A 21846-nucleotide genomic window follows, 5' to 3' on the forward strand; every position below is an offset into this window, starting at 1 on the left:
AGCAGCACCTCACTCAGGCCAATGAAGGGCCTAACATGCGGCTTCAGGTGTTCTGTTCCATGACTGTGGAGTTTTAAGGGAATGTCCCTATGCTCCCTGATAGGCAGAAAACCAGAGAGCAGATAAACACCACCTTCCTGAATTCTCCAATATGAGCCCAGACGTTTTGTGTGAGCCAGCCCTGGGTGCCCATCAACACAGACACCCGTGGCCCCATCAGTTTAAGCTGAGCTGCTGCTGTTTGTTCACACTGGGTGTGTGGTTCAGCACTCAGGTGTAGTTTTATTGTGAAGCTGGTTCTTGGTTTTCGTCCTTGGGGCAGATCCTCTGCACAGCTCATTTGGGTTCTGTGTTTCTGTTTGTTCTTAAAATGAGCTTGGTAACTGTAGGAGAAGAGAATACAGGTGACCTTCCCCTGAGAAGTAACAGCTGTGTTAATTACCCAATCCAGCCTCGCCCCTGATGAATTACAGCTGCATCCAATAAGGATGAGTGTGATAAAAGGGAGCGGGTTAGCTGGTGAGGGGAGAATTGTGAAGAAGGACCCTGAGGAGAGAGAATCTCTGCTGTAAGGTTAGTCTGGCCCTGCAATTGGAACTTGTTGTTGGAAACTGTAGCCATAGTCTAGCTAGGTAAAAGCCTGCATTCAGAGTCTGCAAACTAATAATACCTGCAGTCATGGTTTAGCAGGAAATGACCAGCAGTCAGAGGCTGCAAGGGAAACCTGCAGTAGGAGCTTGCTGCAGCCAGAGCCAGTAAATGATTGGAGTCAGGATGGCTAAGCTCTAAAGAGGAATAAATCAGGACCCTTTTCATGCTGTGATGAACAACGTATCTGTGGCTTGGCTCACTTCTACTCACTAACAAGAGGGCTGCTGCAACAGTAATAACTGCTACTATTTAACCATTTTTATGTTTTAGCCATAAATATGGGCTGTACAAGTTTGCAGGTTAAAAGTAAGCCTTCTGAATTTAACACTCCGGTACACTGTTTCTACCAAATGGTTGTAGCTGTTGTGTGTCATGGTCTGGTAGGTCTACAGCAACAATAAATGCTAGTCCTTACCACAGAGATGCTAATGCTTGCTATGTGGTTTGAAAGTGTCTCTTTTTGAGAAGTTGTCAAAACATAAATTATGGGTGATTTTTATGGTGAGTTCAAGGATCGCTCATTTTTTAAATGAGTAATTAATGGAACTAGGGGAGGATGTGATTGTATGAACTGAATGCCTATAGTGTTCATAGACTTTCTGTACGACTTTGTATAAATGAGTTAAGCCTCATAGGTCAGGTACCTGAGCATCTTTTTTTCTCAAGGCAGCGTTGCATCAAACATTTGTTTCTTATCTGAAAACTGGGCATTTTGCCTTCCTCTCAACCTCTGTAGTAGAAGATCTCTGGGGTCGGAGTTCCTCCTACTGCCCATACATACAGAACTGACAAAATGAGGTCGTCTTGCTGGAGCCTTTTAGTGCAGACTTACATTTAAAAATTCCATATTGTTGAGTACTTGTATGTGTATCACCAGCAGAGGCAGAATCAGTAGCACTGTGGTCTTAATACTCTAAACCCTGTGTGTTGTGCTCTGAACAAGACATCATTGCTGTTTCCCAAAAAACCAATTTGACTCCAAGAAGGAAGCAATGTGTCCAAGTAATCTACTGTAAAAAATGATGCCCCTGAAAATGTTTTAGAGATCTGTTTGCCAGACTGTGCATTTGCAGTGAAATTGAGGTAAAGCTGTCTTCTGTTATTCTAGGTTGCTCTGGGAAAAATTGGGGAAGCTTCCATGTAATTCACCTCACCTTTACTTTAGTGACAAACTTCATATGGAGGTCAGATGCAGCCCTGGACCAGGACGGACTGTGGGCTTTGAGGGTTGCATGGGGTGTCACCACCAAGAGTAGCAAACGCTGTGAGGATGGTCATGTCTGGAGTTCATGTCCCCATGTCACTGTGATATCTGTGGCTGTAGCTGGCACATTGCTCCTTCAAAAGGAGCAAGGAGTCAAATTCCACAGGCACAGTGTGCTTGCTGGCTGCTGTAGCCTGTACTTACTGGATTTTACTATTAGATTGTTTTTCAGAGAGGATGAGGTAAAATACACAATTGTAACTTCTGGTGATGAGACATTTACAAAGTGCCTAATTTAAAACACAAAATTACACTGCAACCTTTGCTTTTGTCAGGTCCTCGGGTTCACTAATAAGCCTTAGTTGTCCTGACCAGTCTCACCTGGAGCCTCCACCCACGCTCCTGGAGCTTTATTTAAGCTCAGTCTGAGGGTATTAGTTCCCACCTGGTCTATTTTAGGGATTATGTCCTCTGACTCTTCAGTTGCTGTTTGACTTCCCTGGACCTGATGCTTGCTGGGCTGTTGGTAGGTCATGTTTTCCATCCCAGTCCTGCCCTGCCTGCTGGGGTCAGATGTGGTAGGTTTGTGCCCTGCTGCTCAGAGCCCTGCCCGCACTGGGGGGACAACCCTTGTCTCCCCATCCTCTGCTTCTACTGCCCCAGGCCGGTTTGTAGCAGTTTAATTTCTGCCTCACTTCAATGTAGTCTCTGCTGGTGAATGAGGAGTTCAGCAGGGCAGCCCTGAGTGTGTCCAGACCAATTTCAAGTGTGTGTGGCTTTGTCTCTATAAGGGGTATGGGGCTAGAACCTGCAGAAGGGTGACATACTTAAAATGTCCCTGATTATGGGGTGTTGGCTTCTCTTGTAGGTGCTGCCAAAAGGCCCAAGGGAGGGCCATCCTAGGAAGGTGTTATTTTAGTGTTCAAATCTATACTTTGCTTGGTAAAGAAGTTGTTCCTCACTTACACGGTGGTGCCTGTGGGGGTGTTGGTGCTCTCAGAGCCGGGTCTCTAGAGGAGCAGAGGAAAAAGAGGTATAAACCTGTCTAACATCTGTGTTGCCTCTACTTGTTTGAACTGCCTGTTCAGGCTCTGAACCCTTCTGAAAATGAACAACCTCTCCCTGTTTTTTTCTTTGTTTCTTCAATACTTTTGGGAAAAACAGTAGGACTTTTAGCCACAAATATAATGGTAAATAACTGGAATGTCTTAAATTTACATTTATTGATAATGTGGCAAATTGGGTGTGTATGTAAAGAGATAAAGATTTTTCATGGCCAGTATGTGTTGTTGCTATTACTATGAAGTGCTGGTTTTGCCAAAATAAAAATTTTCTTTTGGGGAAAGGTCTAATTTCAAGGATATGATTTAATTGCTTTGGAGAGGTCGAAGTTGCTTAAAGTGTTCAGAAGGGGGGCTGAGTGGTACTGTTGCAGCTTAAACCTACTTTCACGTTGGAATTCAGAATTGTTATGGCTTAAAGAATAAGTGAAACTTATTTTGAGGGTACTGAACTCCTTAAATGGAGATCTCTGACATAATTTCTTCCTAGATTTGTCTTATACTCTGTCAGTTTGGAATATGAAGTCTTCCAAATTATTCTTTTGGAGCAGGAAAGACATAAACAAATGTTAGTTCTGCCAGAACTCTGTGATCTGGTAAGAATAAAGTGGGTTTGTACTTCTGAAGAGTTGGTTATTTTTTCAAGTAACTACACACTCTAATTAGGAAGGACAAAAATCAACAGATTTTAAGAGTTTTTGGAAAAACTGTTTTAGAAAGTATGGGTGGGCTAACTTGAAAGAAAGATTGAAGTCTATATACACATCTGCAAGTATTTATGCAAGAAGTTTCTTCTTTCTTTCAGCAAGGTCAGTTGAAACAGTTTAAAAATTTAATAAAGTTATTTTCTGTACAGCTAATCCTTGGTTCAGAAAATTCTAAACAGCCAACAAATCAAAACCAACCACCACGAAAAAACACACCAGTGTCAAAAAATCCAAATCAAAAAGCTTTTGAAAAAAAGTCTGCCTTTCTTTTGTTTATATATGCCATTGTAGACAGTTGTGGCTTTGCTCTTTGGGTGCTGTATCTCTGTATGTCTTATGCTCTCCTCTGTTCATTAGTTGTTCCCAAGCGCAGTATGAAATACAGAAGGTGCAGACTCTGCCTCTGGCCCAGAGGACTAAGGCATTGTCAGGGCAGAAGAGTAGCAGTGTGACCAAGGACAGGTGTGAAGCCCTGCTCTGAGGTGACTGCGTAACTTGGCGGAAGGGCAGAGCTGACTGTGGTGTGAGGATCAGGGAGCCGAGCTGTCCTGAGGCAGGCTTTCAGTTACTATGAAATTCCACTCTGCAGTGGAAAGGGTTTCACCAGCTAAGCTTTTTCCTTTGAAACTCTAAAGTCTCCAGAGCAGTCAGTTTTAGCCCTAGGACAAGCTGTGTGCCTATGGATAATCTGTATGTGTAACCCTTCCCCTAACAGTCGCTGGCAGGCAGGAAACTGGACATGTTCTCTATCTGATGGGTTTCAATGTCCTCAGGTCCTTGCTGTCTCCTCCTATAGAAGTTCTTCTCTACTCAAGTAAATACCCAGGCAAAATAATCCATTTGTGTAATGTATGCTGGTCAATTGCACTAATTTTGCCCTGAAAAGCCTAGTGTCCAAAAGGGACATGTTGCTTTTTTATCTGTTCTGTCAGCTTCCAATAAAATGTTTTGTCCAGATTTGTTCAAATCTTTGGCTTGAGTCAACTTGAGCAGTTTTTTGTCTGTCTTTGTTTTGTTTTGCTTTTTAATATTGCTTATAGCAAGAAATCTAATTTCTGGAGCTGTTAAATGTGTTCAACAATTTCTCTGTTAGAAAGGTTGATATAAATAGAAAATCAACATAAGAATTTAGAAAGGTGAGGGATCTCCAGGAGTATGATCTATTCCCCTGCCACTGGAATGAAAACATAATTCATTTTATAAGCTAATCAAGATTTCTTGGAATATTAATTGAGGCTTAGGACCCAGTAGGCTATGGAGAAAAGGCTGACATTTAGAAAGCTTATTTCAAGCTTAGATGTGTTTATGGCTAATTCATAAATATTAGTTCTTGGACTAGTGCTGTCCTTTTGCTGAAATTTTTAATTTCTTCTTTCATTTTTTTTAAAATGTGGTTTTGGGTTTTTTGGCTGCATTTTTTTATTAAATGTTGTACTTGGCAGCACTTCACAAAGTGCTTTCTGAATACAGTTTTACACTATGTCTCATCTGGTCTTCTGCTGAAGGAGGAGATGCTTGCTTTTTCCTCAGCTGTACATTCCTGCTGCTCCTTTGTCCAGCCTCTCCATGCTGCAGCCTCAGAGTGAGCTGTGTGGACTTGTGATCTCCCTTGCTTGATGCAGGGATACTGTGGTACTGGGGCACATGGGACTGACTCCTTTCTGATGGGCAGCTGCTGTCGGATCAGATTAAAATTGCTTTATAACTGTGATCCCAGTATTAATTTTGCTGCCCAACCAAGAAAAGGCTTAGTTCTATTTCACTCCCTCCTGGAGTATTTTGTTTTCCTGTTGCTGTGTTCATTCTAGTGCTCTTTTCTGTGCTGACTCAGTTGAAATTCATCCATCCTGAACTTGGTGAGCAGAGCTCGCTGCAGTGTTTCAGAGTCATTCTTACTGGTGTTTTATGTAGTGCCATAAAAACTACTCTTTTTCTTCTGGAAATACATCAGATTCACCCTATGGTTGTATTTGCCTCTCTCACAGAAGGTAAGCTTCCATTTTGGGCAGCACTGATGCATGAGGAACTGACCTTTATTTCCCCTTGCTGCTCAGGGGTACCTGTGATTTGGGACCCCTTGTAGCTTTTGCAGTATTTTCTGAGCCAGCCTGCTTACTGCTGTGAGGTTTTGCTAAATTATTGCTGCTACCAAAAAAGCTGGAGCAGAGAGAAACCTTGAATAAGGGAGAAGATGCATTTCACCTACAAAGGGTGAAATCCTGGTAGCACTTGAACTGACTTAATGAGCAATAGGAGTCAATAGAGAACTTGTCCTTTCCCCCAATGTCTGACAGACTTAATCAGGACCTTACATAAAATCTGATGTTTGACTGTTGAACGTGTGATTCATCCCTAATTTTGGTATGGAAATAGGAAAACAGAGGGGGAAGAAAAGCAGTGGGAAGTAGGAAACTCAACCTCCACAATATGCTTTATACCCAAGGTAATTTCAGCCAGTGTTCACCTTTATGGAACAAAAAGCTTAACCATTGCATGCCATGTTGTAAAGAGCCAGGTGATGTGTGAAATCAATTTGACCTGAAGATACAAGAAAGGGGGTGCAGTTTCCTGCCCTAAATAACTAATTAAAAGCTATGATCTTGAATCTGACAGCAGTGGCAGCTGCCTAATGGGATGTTAAAAATATGCCTGCTGGTCTTTGCAAAGTACATGTTTGCATGGCAGTGAGAACTGGTGCTTCGGCCTTTGTACAGGATGTTAAAAACCAAGGACTGATGTCTGAGATAATGTCTGAATGTGTAATGGCTGCTTCCACTTGCTGCATAGGCTCCGCATCCCCAGATTCTGACTCATGCTGAGGTCCCAGATTCTCAGCAGAAAGCCAGCTCATTTTTACACTCCTGCAGAATTCTATCCTGACTTTGCAGAAGCCTTGTTTACAGGATAGCTGTATGTGGTTTTTGTGGGGTTTTTTTCTGGTGTTATTTTCTTTAATCAGGAAAGGGTAAAGCTGGTACACAGGTCAGTGATCCAGAAATGTCATTGCATGGCACAGCCCCCTGCAAAATTTGCCCCTCCAAAGCAGGGGACTTTGTCTGTGATTCCCTGTTAGTGTCAGCAGCTCAAATTTGCCTTTCAGAAAGAAGAAAGAAAGCAAAAATAAGGTGTGGGTGAGGGGGCAGGACCAATTCAAAGCAGAGCCACAGACCCCTCAATGTCTGGAGTGATATTTTTTCCCTTTCTGCCTGGCAGTGAGTTGCTGGTATTGTTTTTTTCTTCCAAATCCAGTAGATGGTGTTAGGCGGCTATTTAATGACTCGCATGGGACAGAAAGATCCTGGTGATACAGCTGGGAGGATGCAAGAAGGAACGGCTCTGTAGGGATGTTCAGTGAATCTGAAAGCTGTGATAGGCTGCTGTTTTAAGCATCTGTGTGTATGCTTTCAGCTTACTACTACTAGGGGGTGGGGAGCTTCAGAGCTGTAGTACTTGATTTAAATTGAGGTTTCTGTGACATTTATCACATTTTCCCTCTAAAGGTTTAGGTGTGCTTGAGTGCAATGGAGCAAAATTAATATAGCCAATGGCCCTAATGGACCACTTTGGGGTTGGTTGGGAGGTGTATAAACTATTTTGGTACTTATTTTTTAATTGGATTTTTCCTTGCATGCACCTTAAATGGAAAAGTGAAGTGGTACAAACTCTCTGCAGTGCACTCCCATGACAGAAGTATTTCCTAAATCCCACAGTCCATACAAAGAAGATAAATGAGGTGGAATGAATAAGATGTGAGCTCAGCAGGTTGTCCACTGCCCAGCCAGGCTAAAACGTGGCATCCATTTCTGATTGCTTTTTGTTAGCTGGGGTGACGACTGCACTGGGCCTTGATCAAGCTCCTAGAGAACAAGTGTCTGGCTATACTGACCTGGCTCTGTTGCAGATGATATTAGATGAGGAAACTGATGTCTGAAATTTATGAGCACCTCTGGGTAGAAAAAAACCTTCAGCCTGAATAGATATAATACAGATGGGCTGTAATTTGCTGCCATTTAGGAAAGATCTTGGGGGGTATTGTGGATATTTCACAGACTGGTGAGCACACAGCAGTTAAGAATTGTAGAGAAAGGTAGTTAAACATCTGTGGCTGTATAAGTCAGTTTTGTAACCACCTCTTGAACACCATAGTCAGTTCTAACAACTGTCTCAAAAAATTTCTAGAAGAGCAAGAAAAAATGTGGAAGAACACATAACTAGTTTGACCCCTCACCCTGGAAGTGAAGGGTCTGGGGTAGGATATGGGGGAATGCTATAAATGAGGAATATGGGGGTTTGCTAAAGATGAACAGGGAAAGATACTTGGTATTTATTAATGTAGTTGGAGAAAACTGTGTAATTTTTTTTTGGGGGGGAGGGGTTTTAAGCCTGCTGATTCCCATGATGAATAAGTAAAATGTGGAGCTTGATCCCACTTGATTTTTTTTTTCCCCCGTCTTTGTGGAATTAGGAGAAACAAATTTACCTAAAAAAGGTTGGGCAAATTCAGAAGATCTGTTGTTGACTGTGAAGCATGAATGCATGCTCTGGCAATATAAGATGAGAAGGGTTAGCCTGTAAGTTCCCTTTCTAGTCTTTTGCCAAGCAGTGCTTGCTGGCAATTTCTGATGGGTCACTATAGGTCTGCTCAGTGGCTACTGGAAATGGGATTACAAACTTCCTTTCCTGTGAGATAATGATGCATATTTAAGTGATGGATTTTAGGGGTGGGGTGCTACAGATGTGTTACTGTAGGCCTAGAGGTATGTCCTGCAACCTGTGACTCAGCTGCTTATGGAGCTCAGCCTGCATCTGCTGCTGCCTTTTAAGCAGCCTTCATCCTGAGCCCTAGGGCTGGGCCAAGGGTGCTGGTAAGATTCACCTTAACATCAAACAGTTAACAGGCTGACACAGAAAATCATCAGCACAAAAGTCTTGACATGCCAGTTAAGGGAATAATTTATACAGTCCCAGGAAAATTGTTTTTATAAAGTGACAGCTTTTAACGGTGGCATAATGTAGTCTACTTGTTAGATTTGTTCCTGAGCAGTCACCAAAAACAGCACACACTGGTGTATACAGATGTCCTGGGTACAGGCACAAGAAATGAAAGAGAGGTAGAAAAGCATGACTTGTCTGTTCATAGGCTGCAGGACTGCTGGGTTTTGCCAAGTTTTCTGTTTTTTTTTAAGAAGTTATTCCTCTGACAGGATGGGGCTATTTTCTGTCCTGCAGTGCATAAATCCACACCCAGTAATTAGAATAATTTATACTATGGTATTTAATCTTAGAGCATCCTAGAGCAATTTACAGTCCACTGTCCACAAAGAGCCTTATCAATATCTGATTTGGGAAAGGGAGTCATCCTGAAGTGTGACCAGCCCTTTCCTAGCTGGAAATCATGTGTCCATTCTTACCTGCAGAGGGAACTCCTCCATCTGCCCCAAACAGAAAAACACCCTCCTCTTCAGGGGAGGGAGGGCTGTGATCTTGCCTCATGCCCTGAGTTTTCACTGGGGATTTGCTTTCCTCCATGTCTTTCCTTGTGTTGGATTGCTCAAAGATGATAAAAGAAAAACCCACGTAAGGAAAGGCTTTTGGTTAGTGCATCTCTAAGGCCTTGCTTGTTAGAAGGAAAATATTGTCGATGATAGTACTGCCTTGATATCTGATACATGTGCAATTCTGCATTGCAGATCTGATGTAGATGAGCTGGCTGAGTGTGTAATGTACTGTACTTGGGGCTTTAAAGTTCCTTAGGTCTGCTTAGCTCTTGGTTACTTTTGGAAATTCTCCTGTTATCTTTCCTTCTGGATGTACATAGATGCTGTCCTTGGTGGAAACACTCATCCTCACATTTGCAGACAATAATTCTCTTAAATTAATGTGGTTTGGTTGTTTTTTGTTTTGTTTTGGTTTTTTTTTTTCATTCTGCTGCTGTCAGTTCAGCTCTTCAGCTTCTGAGGCAGCTGTATGTGTCCCCATTGTCTGTGGGCTGAAGGGGAGCAGGGAGTCTCCAAATGGCCCTTGGCAGCCAAGAGGATGCAAGTTCAGAAATAATTGTTGCTGTGGTAACACATCAGCACTGTCCCTGTGCCGAGTTTTCACTGGTAGGTGCTAACACTTAAAGTTATTAACCTGGACTGGGAGTGGTGGTGGTGGCAGTGGTGGCAGAGAGCTGCAAAATGGGATTAACCACTTGAGGTGTGTTAAGGGAAAACATTCAGTCCTTGCTGAGATGTCTCTGAAAATTGGTGAGGGGATAACACAGCTTTTACTGGGTTTGGGCTCTTTAGTGATCCAGACAGAAAATGAGCAATAGTGGAGAAGTCCCTAGGCTTTCCTTTGTCTTCATATTGACAGTCTTAGCAAAAAGTCCAAGGCCTGATAGGAGAAATCGGTGCACTTCAGATGTATTCAAAATCCTCCTCTCCTTGCTAATGACCACAAACCAAATACTGCTGAGAATCTACAGAGGCATTGTCCACACTGAGGGCAAGCTGTCAGAATCTTTAGGATGGTTTTAGCACAAGTCCAGTGACAGTGAAAGCATAAATAGATGAATTTCTTAGGGATCTAAACATCTTCATTTCTTCTCCCGGTTATGCTTCTTGAAAACAACTAGTTCTATTTTTAGAGGCTATCTACGAATAACACTTTTAATCTTATTTGTATTAGTATTCCCTCTGGAGTGTAAGAACAGCATGCATTATTCAAATGGCCTGTATATTTGTTTGTGTTTTGGTCTTTATCATCAAATGAAATTGAGTAAGATTAATTTAGTTGTATTTATATTCAGTTTTATTTTCTGGTGTGTATGTGTTCCGTCCCTAAATAATCTTCCTGGGATGAAGAAAGCTGCCTTTTTTTTTTCCCCCCCCCTGGTTGTGTTCTTATTTGTTTGGTGCTTTTTTCCTTTTTATGTGAAAAAATGTTTGCTACTTCTGATCATATAGCAGCTCTGAAGCTTGAGAGGTCTATTTTTTCCAAAATATCTCCTATTTTCAAAATTAATTAGATCATATATGCTTCAGTTTATATGAAGTATCTTTTTTCTGGCAGTAGCTTTTTATTTCATGGGTTATAAGCCTGGATTTAAAAGGAACTCTTAATAACCAATCTTCTCACTGCTACTTTGTCTTTTCTCAAACAAAATGTGTTTAGTTAATGAAACATGAGTTTGTCTGGACTTCTTGATGGTGTCTTAAGATATTTACTCTTGTACTCTGCATGCAGGGTCACATTATTGCACCTTAAATGACCGTGTTTTGCCTGATGATTTGGTACAGGGCTTTCAGAAGTTCCAGATAAGGCAATTGCTATATGACATTGGATCTTACTTTATCTTTATGAACTGTTGATCTTTTGTGAACTTTTGGCACCAGCACATTTTGCTTGAAGAATTTTACATCCCCTCTGTATCTCCTTATGATACATATCTCAAACTTAACCTAATCTCTTATTTTCCCTAGTGAAGCAGTGTTCCTGTCTGCTTTAGATGATTCAGGAAATGCTTGTCTGCCATTGGTGTGAAATAACTGCAATAACTCAACAACCTCATAGTGATTTGATGTCTGAGAACTGATAGTGGTGCTTCTTTGCCGACATGGGCCACGTAAGCCTGTGAAGCTCCTCTTTGACCATTACTGAAGAATATGTACATTTTGGAGGTGCATCTGAGTCAGCATGTAGCCTCACAATGTGGTTCTTAAATTGATTCACTCCATATTTAAGCCACATGTTCTTCTGGAATGATTGGAACAGATGGGAATTACCTTTCCTGCAAGTGTGTGATGCAGCCTGCCTGTTCTGCAAAACCTTCTCAACTTTGACCAGGTCAGAAAACTGGCTGTGCTAATTTGCTTTTGGCTGCTTCATAGGTAGAGCATCAGCTGAGGGATGTCCCCATGTTATTGGGGACTGAGTGGAAAGAGCTAATAATTTTTTTACCTGTGCTACAGGGAGCTAAAATATTTCTACCCACTTTTCTCATCTGAGACAAAAGGATGCAGCATCACTGTAGAAATTAGTGAAGTAATGAAGATTAGGAAAGCTTCTCACTGCTGAAACCATGTCCCTGTGCAAGGCTCAGTCTTTGAGACTTCAGCTTTGCAGTCTTCCTTCAGTTCTGCCCTCAGGCCTGGAATTATCTGTCAACATATTAAGGGAATTTAAACCATGAAATGAAATTTGGGTGAATTGCAAAATGTCTGATGAATTCAGGAAGGGAGTCAGCATTCACTTTGTCCTTCTCTGATATCTTATCACAAGTAAGAAACTACTACTGACAGCTGGAATTAGTTCTAGTGTGAGTGGAAAGTCCCATATTCCTCTCTCCTCTCTTCCCCCTCCAGCCCTGGAAAAGAACAGGACAGCAGCACTCCAGTTCATGGGTTAGAATTTCTGCTGGTCTTCCTGTGATTCCCTGTGTGGATGTTCAAAGCAAGGTAAAAGGCACTAGAAAAAGGTGTCTGTACTGAAAATGTTTATGTGCACATGAATATTAAAACGATGCCCGTGTAGTTCTGCTTTGAAAATTCTCCTTTGTAGGGGAGACTGATGGCTGTCATACTTTGGAATTTGATCTGAAAGGTCACACTGGGCTTATGCTTTGTGTAGTCAGCAAAAAACAGTCTAGTGCTTTCATATGAGACCCAAAGAAGTTTAGAAGCTCTTTGTCTCTTCAGCTGTTTCTGCCAAAGTGCTGGACATGAAATATCAAATTATGTTTCATTTTTTGCAAATCTTTCACAGTTACTTCTGCTTTCTTGCTGCTATGATCCCCTTACTGGGTGGCTAAAGGGTCTGCTGCCATTCCCACTCTACAACAACTGTTCTAGCTCAAAGACACTCAGCTTTTTTCACATCATAGACATCTTTTCACAAGTTCATCCTCCCAGACATGCAGGTGCCATCTGACAGGAACCTTTGGGGGCATTTTTCGTCTTTGTGGCTTCTCTGCTCAGTCTGTAGGACAGGTTTGAGCCGTGGATCTTTCTAAAAGTAGCTGCTTTCCTTGACTTCCAACAGTAAATTCCTTATGCTCTGCTGGTGGGAGACTACAGAGCAGATTGGTTGGTTTTTGTTTTGAAACTGACACTGAGTTTAAGTCTAACATGGGCTGGAATGCTTTGCTGAGAGCATTTCCCTGGTGAGATTGCAGAAATTTTAATCCTTCTTGCTGCTGTTCCTTGTCCTGCTGCTGTGTGACTTGTTTTCATAATTTGATTACTGCATGATGCTGGAGAAGGAAAGAAACAGAATGTTATTCCTGTGAGAGTTGCAACAGTTAAGAGGTCGCCAGAAAAAGTCACAGTCTGCTACCATCCTTCAAAAAAGTTTGTTTTGACCATGCAAAGATTGGTTTTGTGTAGAGAAGCCATAGCTTCAAAAACAATTTTAAATGAATGAATCATGGTCTTGTTCTTACATAGTGATATGGTATCTACACACAAAGAACAGAAATTAAAAGAAAATCTGACTTTTCCCCGCAGAGAAAACTCAGGAGAAAAGAGCAGCTTATCCCATCTACCTTTTCACAAAAATGCCTAAACATTGCACCTAAGATGATGCTTGAATTTTAAAGCCAATCTGAGAGGTAAACAAAGGCAGACTGCCTCGTGCTGAAAAAGCATGTATGCCTACCAGATTGCTTCAAAAACTTAGAAAATAAGGCAGGGAGGGGGAGAGAAAGTTTTTAATGTCTTAGCTTCAAGTTGCCATTGGATTGCTGCTGTGCTCTAAGTTAGCCTGTCCTGCTAGTGCAGAAGCTCCTGTTTTTGAGAATGTGCACTTAGATGCAAGTCCTCTCTTCAGAGGACATGCTGGAAGAAAACCTGGCAGGTAAGTGACTTGAAAGTCATTCAGGCCTTGATGTGCCTGTGTGACTTCTCTTCTTCCCACCTCAGGGGCTGAGTCAAAAGAGTTTCTAGAGAGGGAGACCACAAAATCTGTGTTCTCAATTCAGTCCTTGAATGGCTCTGAAGAGTAGCACCTCAAGCTGATATAAATAGATAACAGAAATGAGAGCTGGATAGGATGTTCTAAGGTTCAAGTGTGTCCATGATCTGAGCACACGAGTCAAGAGTCAATGTTATGGATCAGCATGACAAGTGTGAGCCTTGGTCTCTGCTTGCAGCATAAATGCTGTCCTGACTGGCTTTCCCTTTTTTGTCTCAAGGCGAGGTTTGCCTTATCAGTAGCTTTCACATTCCTGTAGATAGTCTTGGACAAGTGGGTGGCAGGGCCATTCATTACACTTACAACAACATCGGACGCTTACCAGTAGCCATTTTAAACTGCCTCATGCAATAAATTAATAAACGAAGGTTCAAAACCAAAGGGTATCAGACAAACCTCATTGGAGGTATTAAGTGAACTCTATGATACCCACAGATTTGCCAAATACTCAGATTTCCTTGTTTCAGCAGAAGTGACCTAACACCCACCCCTTTTAACCTAGAATTTTGGTGGAGAAGGGCTAATTGATAGGTGTTGGGGACTTGAGTATTGCTTGGCTGCGAAATTTCAAGCCGTCTGCAACTGTCTTTGCACGTAGGAAGTGGTGAATAGGGTATTTCCAAGATGAGCTGCCTTGCCTGGGGTCGTTTTTTCGAGGCTAGAGGGGTGAGGTTGGGCGGAGAAGCATTAACGCTTTGGCCGGCTCTTGCCTCTGTGCGCTCGGCTGTGCCAGCCCCCACTTCAGAGCGTGAGTTTGAATTATGGAGCATCTGACAGCGACGATGAACGTCGTACGTTACCGTCTGGGAGAGGATATTGTTTTATTTATAGGTATTGGTTAGTGGAAAATGGTGGCAGGGTAATTTGTTAACCACGCCCGTCTGCCAGCGGTATGGAAGCGAATCAAACCAGGCGTTTGCTGTGCCTGCCCTTCTGCCCCAACTCTTATTTCTCCTTCTGTAAATCCCAGGACTAGCACATTCGAAACGTAAATACTCTCTGATAGGAGTTTCTGTGCCTTTGTGCCATTATCTGTGCAGCTCCTGCTTTCAGGGGACCTTCGCACAGACAAAATTGATCAGCAGCCGGAGGAGGCGAGCAGGCGTTGCCGCGGCAACCGGTGATGACTCACCCCGGGTAGCAGGCAGCAAAAGCTGTGAGGCTGCAGTAATTTTCCAGATGCTTAATCCAGCTCTCAGGGCTGTTCCCCCCACCTCTTGCTGACAGGCAGAAATCCTCCTCTACCTTTCTTTGCTCCGAGACCCACGCAGGCTGCAGCCGTACGTGATCAGAGTAGTCCTTTGTGGTGCTCACCCAGGATGGCGTCACACAGACGTGTCTGGGCGATGCAGATGAGCTACTCCACCGATCGAACTGTAGCCCCCAAAGGTGGTAAAAATAGAACTGTGAACTGCCCGTCTGCAAAAATACCCCAGCGTGTCATTGGCTGCACTCAATTCCTACCTCCCAACTGACATCACGTTTACTGTAACTACAGCTATGAAATATTAAATCAGTTTGTCGTCTTTTCAGTAATGAGGCTGTCCCCGTGCAGTATACAGAATGTGCTAAAAAGAGAAAAGTGAACTGCATTCAGTACATGCATTTCCATGAATTAGCTTCTCATTTCTATGACCTACTAATTTTTGTGCACAAATTTCAGTCTGCATGTAATGAAATAGAGCAGGTTCAGAGGTTTACCCAGGAAAACGGTAGTAAAAGGAATAATGCCTTCCATGGCACTCAGGGGATATCTATCCTCGGGTTTTCCTGCAATGACTGCATTGTAATGCAGGTCTTGCCTCAGGTGGGGAACTTTTATGGATGTCTGAGTAGTTATTTACCTGCTCTGGTGGTGATGTGGAGTTCTTTGTGATTGCCATAGGATGCTGAAGAGTCCAATTGTAACCAGATTAAAAGTAGCTTCAGCTCGTTTCTGTAGAAGGTACACGTTCTTCCCTAGAGTCAGAGGAGCAATTAGCACAGAGTGGTGGTGGAATTTGGTTTCCCTGTTCAAGTGAGTTCATCTAGCTGTGGGGAAAACAAAGCTGCTCTGCAGGATGTGGAGAAGGGAGAGCTTGTGGGGAAAATATGGGAAAGTGGCAATAGAACTCTGTTTGCTTCACGTAGGGGACAAAAAGTACTGATGCTGCCAGATGCTGTCTCATGAAATCCCTGAAGAGCAAATGGCTTTCTGTGGGCTTTCTGACGGTGAGGCCATCAACTCCTCCTTCCCCAATGCAGCCTCTTGCTTGCAAGTCCTCATTAAAGATTTGTTAGGGTGTGCAGCTGAACCAAGCTGCTGCATTGCTGACAGGCTCTGCAATGTGTTGCTGGCTGAAGTTAAAGCCATGTAAAGCCACCGAGTGTGTTGAGGGCATGAGAAACCTCTCTGTGATGTTTTTCTGCTGCTTGTGTTGTCATCTGCTAGTAAGTATCCATATGACATAGATATGTATTGTCTTGAGTGTTTATCTCTTGTTAGTAGGTGGGATGTGTAAGCATTTCATGAGTGTGCTGTGGCTGCCCTTCAAGGGAAACCAGTCCAAAAGATCACCAGTGGAAGCTCTTCTTGTTCTTGTGAGATCCTGAGCTCTTTCTTGGTGTGCAGCTGTTCCTAACTATGGGCAGATCTTTGATATCCAAGGGGAGAGCTGTTCTATGATCAATGCCTAATACTGCAACCTTGTTCAGGTTAGAATATCTGGTTTAGGACACTAATTCTGTTTCACATCACACCCTTTCTCAAGAACTAAGTATACTATGTGCTGGCGAATTTGTTGGAAGTTGTCCTTTGCAGGAGCAGACTGTTTCGGAAAAAAAAAAAAATTGGAAAGCCAAACATGAGATTTTTGATTCATCTGACCCCTCAAGATGGGGGGGAGCATTTGCTACCTGGGCAGCATGACATGTAATAAAAATAGTATTAGTCAGATCTGCAACTTCAGCAGCAATTACTGCAGGCCTGCCTAGCTGTGCTAGTTTCATTATAATGTGTATTATTAATGTACTTTAAGTGCGCATCCAAAGCTCTGCAGTTCTGGCAAAATCCTTATGTGAAATCCTCAAATCATCAATTGCATTAAGCTTGTATATATTTTGTGGGTTCTCTGTCTTTTTGGAAAAGCATGTTTAATGCTCTTATATTCACTACTGATAAGGATATATTGACTTGCTAATGCATTTTGTGATCAGTTAGACTTCAGTAGGTTGCCTGAAATCTCATGGAATGGCATCTTCTATGCTGGCTGTAGATAAGAGCATTTGTAATTAGTTGTTTCTGGTTTCTTGGGTAGTTTGTTTGCATAGGAACATTCTGGACAGAAGCTGGTTAAGGCTACTGTACCGCCTGGAGGCCCCCTAGGACTCTTAGGCCTGTGAAATGATTTAATGAGGGATAGAAGCCATACTTCTTTAAGAGGTAACAATGTATTTCCAGATAATTTTTGCTCTTGGAAGACATAATTACTAATAATTGTTACTGGGTAAAACTTTTAATAATCTGGGCAGCCATGAGATGGTTGGAGCTGATGCACAAATCATACACTATTAGACTTGTTGCTTCTCAAAATACGTAAAATTGCATATTTCAAATCTTTCCCCTCCTCGGTATTTTATTTCTGAAGGCCTTTTGTACTGGTGGTACACTCTTCCAAATCTGCTTATTGGATATGCTCTGCTATGGCAGACTTGTGGGAAAGTAGTACCCATCTCCCTTTCAAAGTCATCCAGGGCAGTACCAGAATCAGAAAAACACTCCTGAAGCTGACAAAGACATCTCATCTCTTGTCTCTGTCCCATGCTATGGATGAGATAAGGCATCTAGCCTTGCATGCAAGCAAAGGATCCAACCTGCATGTCAAAATCTGCCCCAAAATGGACTCCCAGCAGTGCAGTAGCTTGGCTTCCTGGGTTGCAGAAACAAATATGAAAGGATTTGGAAATCAAAACAAGATTTGCTGGTGGTTGGAGTCTCTTTGTGGAGTAAGAGAGGTGTGAAGAAGGTGTGTTTAGTGCAGGCACACAGAATGGTAGAATTCCCCATGTGTATAAGTGATTTCTGAGCCAGCTGGCAGAATGGAGGTGCTGGAGCAGGAGCACCATCCATCACTGCTGTGGGCTGAGCTGGCATCCCACTGCTGGTATCCCACTGAGCCAGTCAGCCCTGCAAAAACAGTGGGGGGCATCGCACCTCTGTGGGAAATCAGTAGCTGCCCTTGCCTTCACAAATCTCCAGGCTCAGTTATCTCCCTGGAAGCACTGCACAAATGGGTTTTATTTTTGCTTATCTTAAAAGACTGTGTGGCTTTATGTTAGTTTACAGGAAAAAAAAAATTCAAGCATTGGGAACAGTGTGAACTAAATCCCAGTTTCTAAATAACTGAGCTTATATTTTCATTTGGATTTTGGAACTGCCTGTTCTAATAATCTGCTCTTAAAAACCCTCTGATCCCAGTTAGTGTTTACAGAAAATAGGAATTTTATGTCATCAGGATATGAGGCTCTTGGGAAACTTAAAACCAGGTTTATCATACCTCATGATGCCCAATACCAACAAGGGAGAGAAAAGTATGGTTCTCCTCTTGGCTGGTGCTTGGCAACTCTGTATGGAAATTCCCAATCAGAAGCTATTTACTGATAATTCAGTTTTGGCATTTGGATGACTCTCTTTTGAAAAACAATATTGTAGGCTGTTGAGAGAGCACTGTCACCCCAATAATGAGATTTATAAATTTGTTTGCCTTCATTTTCCTGTAATATTTTCTAGTAGTAAGATGTATTACTTTGACAGGTTTTCAGGGGAAGCAGTAGAAATGCTACTTTCTGACACCTTAAAACTGAATTTTTGGGAGAGGTGCTAGATCTCCTCAAGCAGGTGTTGTACAGTGTCTGGCATGGCATATCCTAGTGGATGTGGTTGCTGCATCACCTCTGAGTAGCACCAGGACTCTTCACAGTGCTCTGAAGTTGTGCCCTATTTGCACAATGTCTTCTAGTACTAGAATGATAAGTGACAAGGCGGGTCCAGCATTACTGGATGAAGACAGGAAAATCGAAGTACTGTAACATTCCTGGGCTCCTTGTTGCTCATAGGATCGATTTTTATCCTTTGTGCTTCTTTAAAGACACCTAGCTGAATCTCCTTTGTTTAGGGATGCATGAGCTGTCAGTAAATCTCCTGTTTAAGAGACACAGAAGAAGCTGTAGTCAAGGTCCTGTGATACTAAAGTTTCTGAAGTAATTAAGAAAGAAGAATCTAAAGCTTTAGATAATCTATTATTACACTCAAATTTGGTCTCTATTTTGTGAGGGTGAAGTGAACATGAGCTTGTCTGTACTTTCCATGGGATAGAAATCTCCTGTCTTTGCTTCATGAAACAGTTGCAGTTCAGCCTAGCAGAGCTCTGGCTCATTACCTTTTTTTTAAAATACTGTGTTCATAGTCGATTCTATTTATCTCTCCTCCATGTGTCCCAAATATCTATGCCACTCCTGGGCACTGATTCAAAATTGAGTGCCATCTCCTATCTTCTGTGTTGCTCCCTAAGGTGTGGTGATATTTCCCTGCGGATCTGTCTCTGAAGTTTGCGCCAGGTCTGCTTTGCCTAGATAAGAACTATTAGTGGTGAATGCAGTGGTCTTTAACAGTGAAAAAACTTATCTTTAGCTTTCTTCCTGTGCTGGCTCCTCATATATTTTCAGCCATGAACACAGCAGAATTTCCTCTGCTCAGCAGCTGTGTGTCACTTCTGAAGTTTAAGTAGCACCAGGGGGACTGCGTGGTTTACTGGGCACAGGCTTCAAGTCAGCGAAGAAACCAGTGGTCTCTTGATTCTTCCCCACCCTCCCTTTTATTTTCTTTTCCCCCCATGTCTTCATTATTATGGCACTTGTATCAGTGCCTCCTTTGGCTTTACAGGTAAATTTGCTGAAGATCTCTCCAGTGCATCTCTAGTACAGCACAAGGTGATTTGAATGACCTGGCAGTGCAAAGAGCTTAGGTGTAGGCCATTGGATTTTAATAGCAGCCCTTTCTTCTAACCTTTTTAACAGGTCACCTGTGTATATGGTCTCCTCACTAGTAGTACACTGTGTAACAACACCCTGTCACTCATTTGTCTGAAGCTTTTGCTGCCAAGCGTATTTGGCACCTTTTGCTAGCACTAGGCTCTCCATAATACCTTTTTTGTTTTAAGTAGCACTTACATTTACCAGACTGACCACCAGTGCCTTGGGATTCCTGGGAGCATCAGTAGAGGCAAAGAATTTTCTTTCCTCACAGAATTCAATTTTCTTGGTATTTTTTCCTTTTCTCTTTTTTTTTTTTTTTTTTTTTTTTTTTTTTTTTTTTTTCCCTCTGATGTACCATTGGTAGACAGTAGATCTAAACCCCTTTATTTTTAGGAGAGGGCAAAAAAAGTAGAAGTGAGCTTTCAGAAGATGTTTCCATTTTGCAGCTCTCACCGATGAAAAGGATGAATATTTTTAAGGATACTACTGTAGAAATTAATTATGTTGTAGAAATACACCACACTGTCCTCTTACAAGATGGTTCAATGCTTCCATTTTACTTGGAAGTCAGCTGAGGGCTAGAGAGCCTTTTGTTGTCCTGAAGGGAGGGTACTAAAGCAGCCCTTGAAGTCCTTTCACTTTAGAGGAGCACAGCCTGAGGCTGCATTCCTATTTACCTTGGGTTTTTTCCAAGTTCTGCAGCCCTTGGCAAAGTGGGGAAGGCAGTGCAGATCACACTAGAGCTTCTCCTGCTGAGTAACTGAGGATGAAACTTCCCAATGCATATAATAATTTTGCTAATACCTGAAGGCTGCTGTCCTTCAGCTGTAGGGAGTGTGAGACCATTACACAGGCGCTGCTATAATGAAGTATGAGCTTGCTTTTTCCTTCACCTTTACTAATGCAGGTCATCAGCTTTAGTAAATGCCCTTGAGATTGCTATCTATGGCACTTGTAACTCTTGGGCTGGGTTTGCTTTTTTTTTTTGCTATGACTTTGGAGTGGTAGTTTTTTTCAGTAAGAATTTATGCTTTTATCTGACATGTTGCCTGTTAGATACAATAAAAAGTCAATAAACAATAAGGTGAAATCATTCTTATTTGAAGAGCCACCATTGTCTAGCTTCCAGAGCTTTCTGCTCTTGCATGGGAGCTGTATATGCATTTAATGGAGCTGGCCAGGATTTAACCAATGCTGTTACCACAAAGGTGGAAACACAATGGTTTCCTCCTTGAGCACAGAGAGTAACTAATGGGGATTTAGATCTTATTTGGCATGCTGAGGGATGGAAAAATGTTGCTTATTTTTTAGAGGGTAATCTTTTTATTCCTATACGTGTTGCAATTAGGCAGATCATGCACGGAGTGTGCTATGCAATATTTCTTCCCTTGCTAAGTAAAATGGTGTGACCATACCTGGAATATGGGCATGTCTGAGCTCAATGAGCCCTCTGCAGGGTAGGTGAGGAAAAGTGCAAGTCAGTGCCTCAAGGGATAGCACTTGGATGCAGAATGCTCCATTCCTGTCCTCAGCAGTGGAGAAAAGTCCATACAATTTTCTCCTTGTAGAGGACTGCACCCAAGATTGCTCCAAGGGTTTTGATGGGGTGAGCAAACCAATTTCCCCCCAGGGTTATCTTACTTTGAGGCTACAGTTTTTCATGTGAGGTGCAGGGAGGGTCACGAGCCTGGATTTTGTTTTGGGCTTTCCCTGCTGCTGTAGCCATGTGTGGCTCCTGGGAGGCATCCTGGATGATGTGACTAGGAGGTGGTGAGGGTGCTGCTGCTGCTTCCAGGTGGGTGGGTAACCCCAGCCTCCCCTCACAGCTGCCTTTTCCTCATATAAGGGTAGTGATTGACACAAAGTGAAAGGCTTGCAGGCTTCCTAATGGACACCAAAGCACCTTAACCATTCAGTAGGGTTGGTTCAGCCCTCAAGTTTCACGTGACAGGCTTTCCTGCTGTATCCTAAAAGAGTAAGTAAGGCCTTGATACCATTTACAGTCTCCCTCTGAAAGGTGCCTTTAATTGTGATCTGCCAGAGCTTGTAAATTTGGCAGATGTCATCAAGGGCAGACAGGTTCTGGGCCCAAGCCATCTAATCACATTCTCACTGCTGACAAAGCAGAGGGAACCATCAACTCCTATTTTTTTGATTGTTAAAAATTAATTAGTCTTTCAAATGAAAACCAACTTGACTTCACTCTGGGAGCAAAGCATTCAAGGACAGTCCTTGACAAACAATTCCCAGGCTTCAG

At 42.5% G+C, this 21846-nt stretch overlaps 1 long non-coding RNA gene across 1 annotated transcript in view; it reads left to right on the forward strand.

Annotated features, from left to right (window-relative positions):
- Positions 1 to 537: 537 nt before the first annotated feature.
- LOC136284807 (uncharacterized) overlaps positions 538 to 21846 on the forward strand; it is a 99555-nt gene continuing 78246 nt past the window's right edge. Inside the window, exon 1 of the long non-coding RNA XR_010719302.1 lies at positions 538 to 573. This is a non-coding gene — a long non-coding RNA (uncharacterized lncRNA). The remainder of the gene's footprint in view (positions 574 to 21846) is intronic.

Source organism: Chamaea fasciata, unplaced genomic scaffold (assembly GCF_029207755.1).
Source record: "Chamaea fasciata isolate MVZ Bird 193981 ecotype frontalis unplaced genomic scaffold, bChaFas1.0.hap1 SCAF_2, whole genome shotgun sequence".
Taxonomy (NCBI): domain Eukaryota; kingdom Metazoa; phylum Chordata; class Aves; order Passeriformes; family Sylviidae; genus Chamaea; species Chamaea fasciata.